Below are 11,803 nucleotides of genomic sequence, written 5' to 3'. Positions count from 1 at the left end.
TTTACAACTCTTTTTGAATGACTATAATTTAACATAAAACTCTTTTTCTGGTATTGATAGATCTCGTATTGAATATCATGGCGTAAAGAGAACGTGGCACGCAAGCACATTGACGTCTATCCCTTTCGGGCACATTTCAGTTAGTGACGTCATACCCCTTCCGCTCGAGGCTGCGCGAACTGCATTGGTATGCACACACCATTCTCTTTAAGCCATGTTGAATATAACATATTCACTCAACACATTCAAACCTGTGGGTCTTTACTGTGTGTGTGATAAACACAACTAAACTAGCTTCGCTCGAAACAATATAAATATTTGTGACAAACAAAATTTGACAAAAATCAGTATTTCTAAGTATTGTTACTAAACTTAATCACCATGGATTTGTGGTTAAAAGAAGGAACTTTGAAACGAAAAGCAAGTTCTTCTGGTACTCCAACTGTGGCCGAAATAAATGAGCAAAATATTGTGACACTTCGAAGTGAGGATGAACAATCGCAGTCTTTTGTTGCTGAAAAATCTGTTAATACTAGTGAGTTATCCAAGGTGAAAGAATTTCCACTGAAGTATATCAAAAAACAAGAAGCAGCAGGTGTTAAAAGACCAAAACAAAAAGTATGATGAAAAAGTTATTTGTCTTTCGGTTTTACGTGTGTTGGAAATAAAGATGTTCCTGATGCGCAGTGCGTCATGTGCAACAAAATATTAGCAAATAGTTCATTGGCTCCTGCTAAACTTCGTAGGCATTTGGAAACCAAGCATGCTGAATACAAAGACAAAGATATACGTTTTTTCAAGAGGAAGCATGACTCACTTGGAAATTGTAAACTTTCGATGATTAAAATTGCTAAAACAGACAACAAAAGTGCAACCGAGGCATCTTATTGAGTAAGTTACCTTATAGCGCTTGACGGAGAAGCTCACATTATTGGAGAAACACTTATCAAGCCTTGCGCGAAAGATATTTTAACGTGCATGTTGAGCGAGCAGTCTGGTAAAAAAATCAATGCTGTACAGTTGTCAAATAATACTGTTGCATGCCATATTAAAGATCTAAAAAGAGCTAGTTTGCCGACTGAAAATTTGCCATGAGTATTCATTGCAGCTAGATGAGTCCACTGACATTTCGGGACTTGCTGTGCTACTAGTATTTGTCCGATATAGGTTTAATAATATTATTGAAGAGGACCTGTTCTTATGTGAATCTCTGCAAAGCAACACAACTGGAGAAGAAATATTCAACTGCATCAACAATTTTATCAGAAAGCATGAAATTAGTTGGGGAAAATGTATTGATGTATGTACTGTGATAGACCCAGACCAATTGGGAACAGCAGAGTAGCAGAAGGGAGATATACTGGCCACTGGATAAGAAGTTTTCTGTACCCTGAGTGACCAGATCACGGGCTGCTCCAGGCTAATAGACCACCTGACTCCAATTAACCTGCTAAGAGTCAGGTGAGGCAGTTAAGCACCTGACTCTAATTAAGGTCCCTCTGATGCTATAAAAGGGCTCACTCCAGTCAAGCCAGGGGGAGCCAGGGAGCCAGAGGAGAGGAAGTGTGTGTGTGAGGAACTGGGAGCAAGAGGTGTGCAAGAAGCTGAGAGTGAGTAGGCGTACTGCTGGAGGACTGAGAAGTACAAGCGTTATCAGACATCAGGAGGAAGGTCCGGTGGTGAGGACAAAGAAGGTATTGGGAGGAGGCCATGGGGAAGTAGCCCAGGGAGTTATAGGTGTCGTGCAACTGTACCAGGAGGCACTCTAAACAGCTGCAGTCCACAGGGCCCTGGGCTGGAACCCGGAGTAGAGGGCGGGCCTGAGTTCCACCCATACCTCCCAACTCCTGATCAAACACAGGAGGAATTGATCTGGACTATAACTTCTACCAGAGGGGAAGGTCTCTGGACTGTTTCCTGACCCACAGGGTGAATCTGTGAAGCGAGCAAATCTGCCAATAAGCGCAGGACCCACCAAGGTAGAGGAGGAACTTTGTCACAGTACTGACGGTGCTCGGGCAATGATCGGGAAGATGAAGGGAGCTGTAATGCAAATCATAAGTGTGGCAACAGAAAGCACTAAGAGCCATTGTGTTCTACACAGACAAGCACTTGCAGTTAAAAAAAAAATACCAGCATATCTGAAAATTGTGCTCGATGAAGCAGTACAAATTATCAATTTGTCAAATCTTGACCACTTCAATCCAGGTTATTTAAAATTTTGTGTGAGGAAATGGGTAGTTAGCACAAAGCGCTTCTTTTACATACAGAAGTGAGGAGGCTATCCAGAGGAAAAGTGCTTGTGAGGCTTTTTGAGCTTCGTAGTGAACTATTGGTATTCTTCACTTCAGATAATTCAGGACGAAAATTTAATGACTGTCTGACAAATTCCTCATGGCTAATGAGACTTGAATATCTTGCAGATATTTTTGCAAAATTAAATGAAATTAATCTGTCGCTGCAAGGAAAGAATGTGACCATTTTTACTACAGTGGATAAAATTTCCATCGTTAAAAAAGATACTGGAATTCTGGGCATCTTCTGTAGAACAGAATAACTTTGACTGCTTCCCTACAGTACATGAATTGCTGACTGAAATAAATTCTACAGTCCATGAAGAAGTTTCCAGCACCATTTTACAGCACTTACGTGACTTGCAGGCCTCTTTATTGGAATGTTTTCCTACAACTACTGATGATAATGCTTGGGTTCGAAATCCGTTTAATTACAGCCAAACCAGTCGGCTTTACTGCGCATGATTACGAAAGCCTAATTGACTTAATTTCTGACTCTGATTTGAAACAAAAGTTTAAGGATCTTCTGATGAATAATTTTTGGAGCAGCCTAATAGAAGAGTACCCTAATGTGGCTAAACGTGCAGTTTGAGTGCTCCTTCCTTTTGCTACAACTTATTTGTGTGAGATGGGATTTTCGTATTATACTGCAATAAAAATCAAATATAGGAATAGACTTGATGCTGTGCCTGACATGAGGATTCAACTTTCCAGCATTATTCCTAATATTAAGCGAATTTGTGATAGAAAAATGCAGAAACACCAATCCCATTAAATCCAAATTTGTATTTCTGCTTATAAAGATAGATTTTCCTAGTAAAAATCTAATTTGTTTGGTGTTTGTGTATATATAAAAACAGGTTTTTTTAAGTAGAACACTGTTTTTAATTTTGACTCTTGCACTTGATTTTTGTACTACTTTATACGCGCTTTCCAGTTAGAAATTGTTAGTTCAAGTTATTTTAAATTTGTATTTTCGCTTTGTTTTATAAAATAAAATATATTTGAGCATAAATAACGCAATTTTTTATTTGAAAACCAAACGACTACAAAATAATATTATGAGTGTTCCATAATAGGCTAAAAAGTGTTCCGTGGCCAAAAAAGTTTGGGAAATGCTGCACTAAACCCCAAAACCAAAATTAAACAGAAGTATTACAACTCTCAGGAGACTAAGCTATTGTGTGCTCCAGACAGAAAATAGGAGGGACGAGGTGTACCAATGCCCAAGACCCCCCCAACGGCAGGAAACTGATTAAGTGAGATGTACCCAGATGATTCTGGCAAGTGACCCACACCCCACACTGCAGAGAAAAGCGGGGAAAAAAACGAGGTCACTTCCAATCTGACCTGGGGGATAATTCCTTCCTGACCCCACATATGACAATCAATCAGATGCTGAGCATGTGAGCAAGAACCAGTCAGCCAAGCACCTGAGACAGAATTCTCAGTACCACCTCAGAGCACCAGGCCACCTAATCCAGCATTCATCACTAGCCATGGCCATCCCTGATGCTTCAAAGGAAGGAGACAAACAAAACAAAAAAATACACACAACCCAGAATAAATCCTTCCTGACCCCTGCCAATGACCAACTGAAGCATGAGATTTTAGAGACCTAAGACATAAACCCGAAGGGACTCACAGGACGGCCAAGCCCTCCCTCCACTACCACAAGCTACCCCGTTATACATAAATTTGTGCAGCTCTGTCTTTAAAACTAATTAAGTTGTTTGCTCCCACAACTCCTACTAAAAGGCTGTCCCAGAACCTCATTCCTCTGATAGCTAGAAACTTTCTTCTAATTCCCTTTTTAAAGTCATTCATGGTCAGTTTATACCCATGTTATTTGATTAGTGAAGCTTCCCCATTTACAACAGTTTAAAATTTTATGAAATATTATCATAAAACTACCATAATTAAAATACAAAAACATTTATAGGGTCTGCCATAGAGGAGACAAGTAATAAATATTGGGTCTCATGGTGTTTCCAAAAAGGTAACTTCAAAAAAAATGTTTTAAATTGCTCTCTAAATGTGGGAGAGAAAAGTGGTAGTGCAGTGCTATATAACACCCATCATAAGTACAATTTTTAACATTTCACACTATATGGAGAGAACGCATCTATTTTAGTGCATTGTGTTTTATTAGAGACACTAAGCCTCGGTTTTGCTGATTGTTAGTTGGCTTCCATGGCCATGTAAAATAGTGTGAAAAGATTGTTCTTCTCTATTTTAGCCAACTCTGGATTTACTAGCATCCTCATTTTTTTACAGTATATATATATACACACACACACACTATATATATATATATATATATATATATTACAGTATAGTTTTTATAGTTTGTGTACTCTATGAGAACATAGGCAATCAAATGCTGCATTAGCAGGATTGGGCCAATTTAGCTTCATGTCCTCTGGTATTCTGGACTGCTTTTAATGTACATTCTTTCAACTATAGATAGTCCTGCCAGATATCAGCGCACATTTGTAAGAACTGGTTGCCAATTGTTGTCTGACGCAGGAAGGAATGTGGGATTTGGGAATTCTAGAAGGAGAGCAACTTAATGGCCCAAATCTGCAATGTGATGAGCATTATCTCCAATTGACGGAAGCAGGAGTTCCTTGCAGGAGATGCTCAGCACCTCAGACACTCAGGTCCTTGGGGGTCACTAGCTGTTTGGAGGAAAGCGTTCCCCTTGGCCTTCACTTTGTCTATTCTCCTTCAGCTCTTATGCCATGCTCTTCACTGTTCTCTATGAATACCTACCCCCCATTCACTGGTATAGCTTTTCATAATGACCATTATGACTTCCTCTGAAGCAGTTGTCATTGGCCAGTCCTGGAGACAAGCTACAAGACTTCTCTGGCATGGCTGTTCTTATATTCAGTGAGTGAACAATATTTCCAAAGGCTAAAGTTGTAAGATCTAAGCCAGAGACTTGCTGCTATGTGAAGATGAAAGAACTGACGCACATACAGAGGTCATTAATGTGCCTTTTGGTGATGACCCTGGTGTGTTGAGTCACAAGAGATTATTCTAACTGACAGCAGATTTAGTCTGTCCTGAATATGTAACTGGATTCATCATGTTGTTATGTGTGAGTCTGATCAACAATAAAGAACCTGAGGGTCTCAATGGAATATGCAGCATTGCTACAAGGACATAATGCTGGGAATTTATTCTACTTTTTGAGGTGGCCTCTTCCCCCAATTACTCAATTATTCTTTGCAGCAACCATTTCTATAGATTGTGTCCAATTTATTAACAGTTAAAAAGAAGGGAGTGACCCATAAGACTCAAGTCTCAGGCTTAAACTTTTGCTCCTGAACAATTATCTCACGTTTAAACTACTGGTCCTGGCCTTACATCCCTCCCTGCAAATCCAGCCTCTTATTAAATCAATCCCCTGCCTCACCAGTGGCACTAGCTTCAGTGCTTTTTTGTCTGCTTCTACCACCCAATCTCCATGGTTTTATGCCAACCTCTCACACCTAGAACGCCCTCCCTGTTCTGCTCTGCCAAGGTACTACCTCCTCTGTGTTCATATTTCACCATAAATCTTAATTCTCAGAATGCCACAAGAAGTGAATCAATATTTTTAACCATATCAAAAGGAACATGCTGGATAGCCACAGTCTTATTGCTGTAACCCCTTATCCTCCTTTCTTCACCGTATTCTCTCTCTGTGCCATGTAGCATTTAAAAACAGACTGTACATTCTCAGGGGCAGGGATTTTATCTTTCTTTGCCCCACGAATGACCTAGCATAGTTTTGGACACCGTAATATAATAATATTTTAGCCTGAGTATAATCCCCACTGACGTTGGGTCTGTCTAGCGGTGTACTAGTACTGTGGGCAGCCTCTGCACTTTCATCCGAATCCAAGACCTGTACAAAGAGGGCAGTGACTTTCTGCCTGCTGCAGTGTTTTGCTGTGGAGGATGTGCAAGTGGCACGTCTGACATTACAGATCAGCCTGTTTTATGATTCCCTCTTCACTATCACTCCCTTTGAGTATTTTCCTATTAGCTTTACTAATAAAACTTTAATTTGAGGGGACTCAACATCTGAGTGACAGACTACAGGTGCTACCAAATGGTTCTCAGCTTTGTTAAAAAGAGGCCTAATTTGCAACCTGGACAAAGAGATGCAGATTTGAGTCTTAGCCTAAGATCAAAACCAGGAAACTCAGTGAAGGGTAACAGCAACAGCTGTGTGAGGGGTAGTCCTCTTGGAACTTGAAGCATGCTAAATAAAACACCGTCTCTTTTTCTCCCACTAAGCAATCTTTGCCCACTCTAACATGACGCAGAATCTCATGAACTCCAGTATGGAAGCACCCAAGGAAGCAGAAAGGTGATGGCTTTAAAAGAAATCCTGTTTTATGTTCCCCTTCAGGCATACCCAGGGGGTGATGTACGTACTGAGTGAGTACAAGCCCTAGAACTGTGAATATTTTTGTGAACCTGTCTCTTCTTTATTTGTAGGTCTGGAATAACCACTCACAAAAACAGTTCTCTGTGGAGCCTCACATTGGGTCCTGAAGTTAATACAGAGCCACTGAGGCAATCAGCTGTGCCACTTACCCGACACTAATTTCTATCTGAACTATCTTCTAGCTGAGAAAGGAAAGGATACAAACCTAAAGCAATGTTTTATGCTGAGCTGCAATTTGCTTCCTCTCCACTGTAGGACACAAGTTGCTTCAGTCCATTGTGCAGTAGAGTGGATAATATAATGTAATCATAGGTTATTCTTCAACTTACACAGTTCTCAGTAGGTATCAGAGCAAAACAACTGATAGTAGCAAAGCCAACTATCAATGAATTTCAAGAGAGTTATGTTTTAACTTACCCAGCTGTCTGTAGCTGCTGGGATTAGAGGTCTTCCTCGTCCTTGATGTTTGCAACATATGTGTATCAGCCTGTGGGAAAAAAACAAGTCTCACATCATTTACAAGCCCTTTTTGTGAAGGGACACTCTTCTCATAAATACATATTGATTCAGCTAAAAATACATCTTTATAAGTCACATTCACATGACCTATGCACCGAAATGTACCTATGACATCAGTATTATAATTCCACTAGAAGGACCACAAAACAGTGGCACCTGAACCCCACATGGATCAAATACTTCTTTAGCAAAAGACTGTTAGTCTCTAAAGGGATTTTTTAAGTATTTTCCCAAAGGTTAGACTGTCCATTGTGTTTCTTTTTTTTTTAATTAATTACCATTGTGATGTTCCCTAATAAAAGTAAAGATGTTTATTTTGAGCCAAATTTTTCACTATAACTAAGTGCAAACCCACAAAAAGCTGATGCAATTGCACATCATGTGTGTCAGTGGATAATTTGGCTCATTATATACAAGTATTGTGTCCAGTTCTGGGCACCACATTTCAGGAAACATGTGGACAAGTTGGAGAAAGTCCAGAGAAGTGCAACAAAAATGATTAAAGGTCTAGAAAACATGACCTATGAGGGAAGATTGAAGAAATTGGGTTTGTTTAGTCTGGCGAAGAGAAGACTGAGTGGGGACATGATAACAGTTTTCAAGTCTATAAAAGGTTGTTATAAGGAAAAAGGAGAAAAATGGTTCTCCTTAACCGCTGAGGATAGGACAAGAAGCAATGCGCTTAAATTGCAGTGAGGATGGTTTCAATTGTTACATTTGGAAGAACTTCCTAACTGTCAGGGTGGTTAAGCACTGGAATAAATTGCCTAGGGAGGTTGTGGAATCTCCATCATTGGGGATTTTTAAGAGCAGGTTGGACAAACACCTGTCAGGGATGGTCTAGGTAATACTAGGTCTTGCCTTGAGTGCAGAGGACTGGACTAGATGACCAGGTCCCTTCCAGTCCTATGAGTCTATGACATTCACCCAGGTGCGGGTCCTGGGTTATCCAGGAATGGGCCTATGCAGGGGAGCTGTTAGCAGAGGAGCCATAGTGAGGGCTTTTCATCCTCTGCACCATGTGGAGGAGTCTGAACATGCCAACTGGAGAGGAAGGGCCAATGCAGCTATAACTACATGGATACTATGGCGGGGAACCCCAGGATAGGAACACGTGGAGTAGGAAAGACGTGGCTGATATTCAACCTAAAATGTTCCTTTTTTATTTTCATCATATTAATCCTACTTATGCCTGTGTATACCTCACCAGATGGTTCCTCTGCCTTAGTGTTCAAGCACTCTTTAAGTATTTATAAACAATTATGTGTTCTCAAATCACTTTATTATCATTTATTATTTGTATTGCAATAGCATCTAAGGTCCCCAACCATGAATCAGGGTCCTATAGTACTATACACTTACAGACACAACAGACAGACTGTCCCTGCCCTGGAGAGCTTACAATCTACATTTAAGTAACATATATGTGATCATCAAAAACACTAGCTACAGAGTCCCTCCCCACCCCTGAAAGCAATAGAGAGAGAGTAAAATTCTCCACATAAGAGAACAAACATCCAGTTGGACAGAACAATATAACCAATGCTACTAACTAGGCCTGTCAAGCAATTAAAAAAATTAATCATGATTAATCGCCCTGTTAAACAATAATAGAATACCATTTATTTAAATATTTTTGAATGTTTTCTACATTTTCAAATATATTGACTTCAATTACAACACAGAATACAAAGTGTACAGTGCTGATTTTATTTTTATTTTTGAATACAAATATTTGCACTGTAAAAAACAAAAGAAATAGTATATTCCAATTCACGTAATACAAGTACCATAGTGCAATCTCTTTATCATGAAATTTGAACTATTGAAAATGTCGAATTATGTACAAAAAAATAACTGCATTAAAAAATAAAACAATATAAAACTTTAGACCCTACAAGTCCACTCAGTCCTACTTCAGCCAATCGCTCAGACAAACAAGTTTGGTTATACTTGCAGGAGATAATGGTGCCTGTTTCTTGTTTAAAATGTCACCTAAACAGGCGTTCGCATGGCACTGTTGTAACCGGTGTCGCAAGATATTTACATGCCAGATGTGCTAAAGATTTATATGTCCCTTCATGCTTCAACCACCATTCCAGAGGATATGCATCCATGCTGATGACAGGTTCTGCTCGATAATAATTCAAAGCAGAGCAAATCGATCTATGTTCATTTTTATCATCGGAGTCAGATGCCACCAGCAGAAGGTTGATTTTTTTTTTTTCTGGTTTGGGTTCTGTAGTTTCCGCATTGGAGTGTTGCTCTTTTAAGACTTCTGAAAGCATACTCCACACCTTGTCCTTCTCAGATTTTGGATGGCACTTCAAATTCTTAAACCTTGGGTCAAGTGCTGTAGCTATTTTTAGAAATCTAACATTGGTACCTTCTTTGCGTTTTGTCAAATCTGCAGTGACAGTGTTCGTAAATCAAACAACATGTATTGGGTCATCATCCAAGACTGCTATAACATGGAATATATGGCAGAATGTGGGTAAAACAGAGCAGGGGACATACAATTCTCCCCCAAGGAGGTCAGTCACAAATTTAATTAATGCACTATTTTTTTAACGAACATCATTAGCATGGAAGCATGTCCTCCGGAATGGTGGCCGAAGCATGAAGGGGTACACGGGCTACAAAAGTGCCATGAGAATGCCTGTTCTCACTTTCAGGTGACATTGTAATTAAGAAGCAGGCAACAGTATCTCCCATAAATGTAAACAAACTTGTTTGTCTTAGCGATTGGCTGGACAAGAAGTAGGACTCAGTGGACTTGTATCTTCTAAAGTTTTACATTGTTTTGTTTTTGAGTGCAGTTACAGGGGAACCCTGTTATAACACGCCCCATGATAACACAAATTCGGTTATAACGTGGGGTGAGTCTGGCCCTGGGAGCGGGGCCCCCAAAGTCATCCGCCGCCGGGGCGAATCGGCCTAAAGCCAGCCCTGCTGGCTGCCCCCCTTCTCTCTCTCCCCCCGCTCCCTCCCTCCCACTATCCAGGGCAAACATTCTGCTGCAAACTGAACACAAGTATAGTGGAACCCCGCTATAACGCAACCCCGCATTTACCGCGATTGAATTTTTTGGACCCCAATGATCGCGTGATAGTGGGGTTCCACTGTATTAAACAAAAAAAATCTACATTTGTAAGTTACACTTTCACAATAGAGATTGCACTACACTTCTTGTATGAGGTGAATTGAAAAATACTATTTCTTTTGTTTACCATTTTTACAGTGTAAATATTTGTAATTAAAAATAGTATAAAGTGAGTACTGTACACTTTGTATTCTGTGCTGTAATAGAAATCAATATATTTGAAAATGTAAAAAAATCCAAAAATATTTAATAAATTTCAATTGGTATTCTATTGTTTAACAGTGCAATTAATCACAATTAATTTTTTTAATTGCAGTTAATTGTTTTAAATTAAGCGCGTGAGTTAACTGTGATTAATTGACAGCCCTACTACTAACTAAACTACATATGTTCAGTGACCCAAGATTCAATTACTGAATTCTAATTAGTCTCTAAAATATTTAAACCTCCTCCTGAATACATACTTTAATAATATGGTTACTTGCAGTAAGTTATTCAGTCTCTAGAAGCCACATTGTACCCACATGACTGAAACGCCCAAAAACAATCAAGATGTCTCCTGATATTGTTAAACTAAATCATGCATCCTATCGAGACAAAATACAAAATACACTAGAAACCAACCTTGGTGATAGCCCTGTCTCATGGGAAGAATTCAGAGAGACAGTACAAAAAACTGCAACTGACGTCCTTGGATGGAAGAAAAGTGTTCATCGTGACTGGTTTGATTAAAATGATGAGGAAATCAAAATGCTCTTGAAAGAAAAAAATGAGGCTTTCCAATCTGGCAAAATGATATTCAGTCCACCTAAAAGAGAGACAGATTTAAACACGTGCAAAGCAAGGCACAAAGACAACTACACTTGATAGAAGATAAATGGTGGGAGAAGGTAGCAGAAGACACTCAAATGTATGCAGAAACACATGAAACAAAGAAGTTCTTTGATTCCTTGAAGCTAGTCTATGGACTTTCAAAGGTGGGCACATGTTCACTCATGATGGCTGATGGCAGGATAGTCATCAAAGACAAACATGGCATGGAACAGAGATGGGTTGAACATTTCAGCCAATTACTGAACAGGCCATCCTCAACTGAAACAAGTGCTATTAACCAGATAACCAGATGCCTATTTAGCACCACCTTGACTTGCCACCCTTACTTGAAGAAATAGAAAAGGCAATCAGTTTTATGGGCTCAGGAAAGTCCTAGGGCAGAGATGGAATACCGGCAGAAATAGAAATCTGCGGGTCCAAAGGTGGTAACAACACTCCGGAAGATTCTTACTGACATCTGGGAAAATGAAGAAATGCCACAAGACTTCAAAGATGCCACAATTATTCCTTTATTTAAAATTAAGGCAGCAAAATGGTCTGTGATAACTACCATGGGATCTCTCTCCTATCTGTCGCTGGAAAAATCTTTGCTCATGTTCTCCTGAA

At 39.6% G+C, this 11,803-nt stretch overlaps 1 pseudogene; it reads left to right on the top strand.

Annotated features, from left to right (window-relative positions):
- Positions 1 to 234: 234 nt before the first annotated feature.
- On the top strand, positions 235 to 3,127 carry LOC101954108 (zinc finger BED domain-containing protein 5-like; annotated as a pseudogene).
- Positions 3,128 to 11,803: the final 8,676 nt, after the last annotated feature.

Source organism: Chrysemys picta, chromosome 1 (assembly GCF_011386835.1).
Source record: "Chrysemys picta bellii isolate R12L10 chromosome 1, ASM1138683v2, whole genome shotgun sequence".
NCBI classification, from domain to species: domain Eukaryota; kingdom Metazoa; phylum Chordata; order Testudines; family Emydidae; genus Chrysemys; species Chrysemys picta.
Note: the sequence above shows the minus strand (reverse complement) of the source record. Positions and strands in the feature narration are given on the sequence as shown.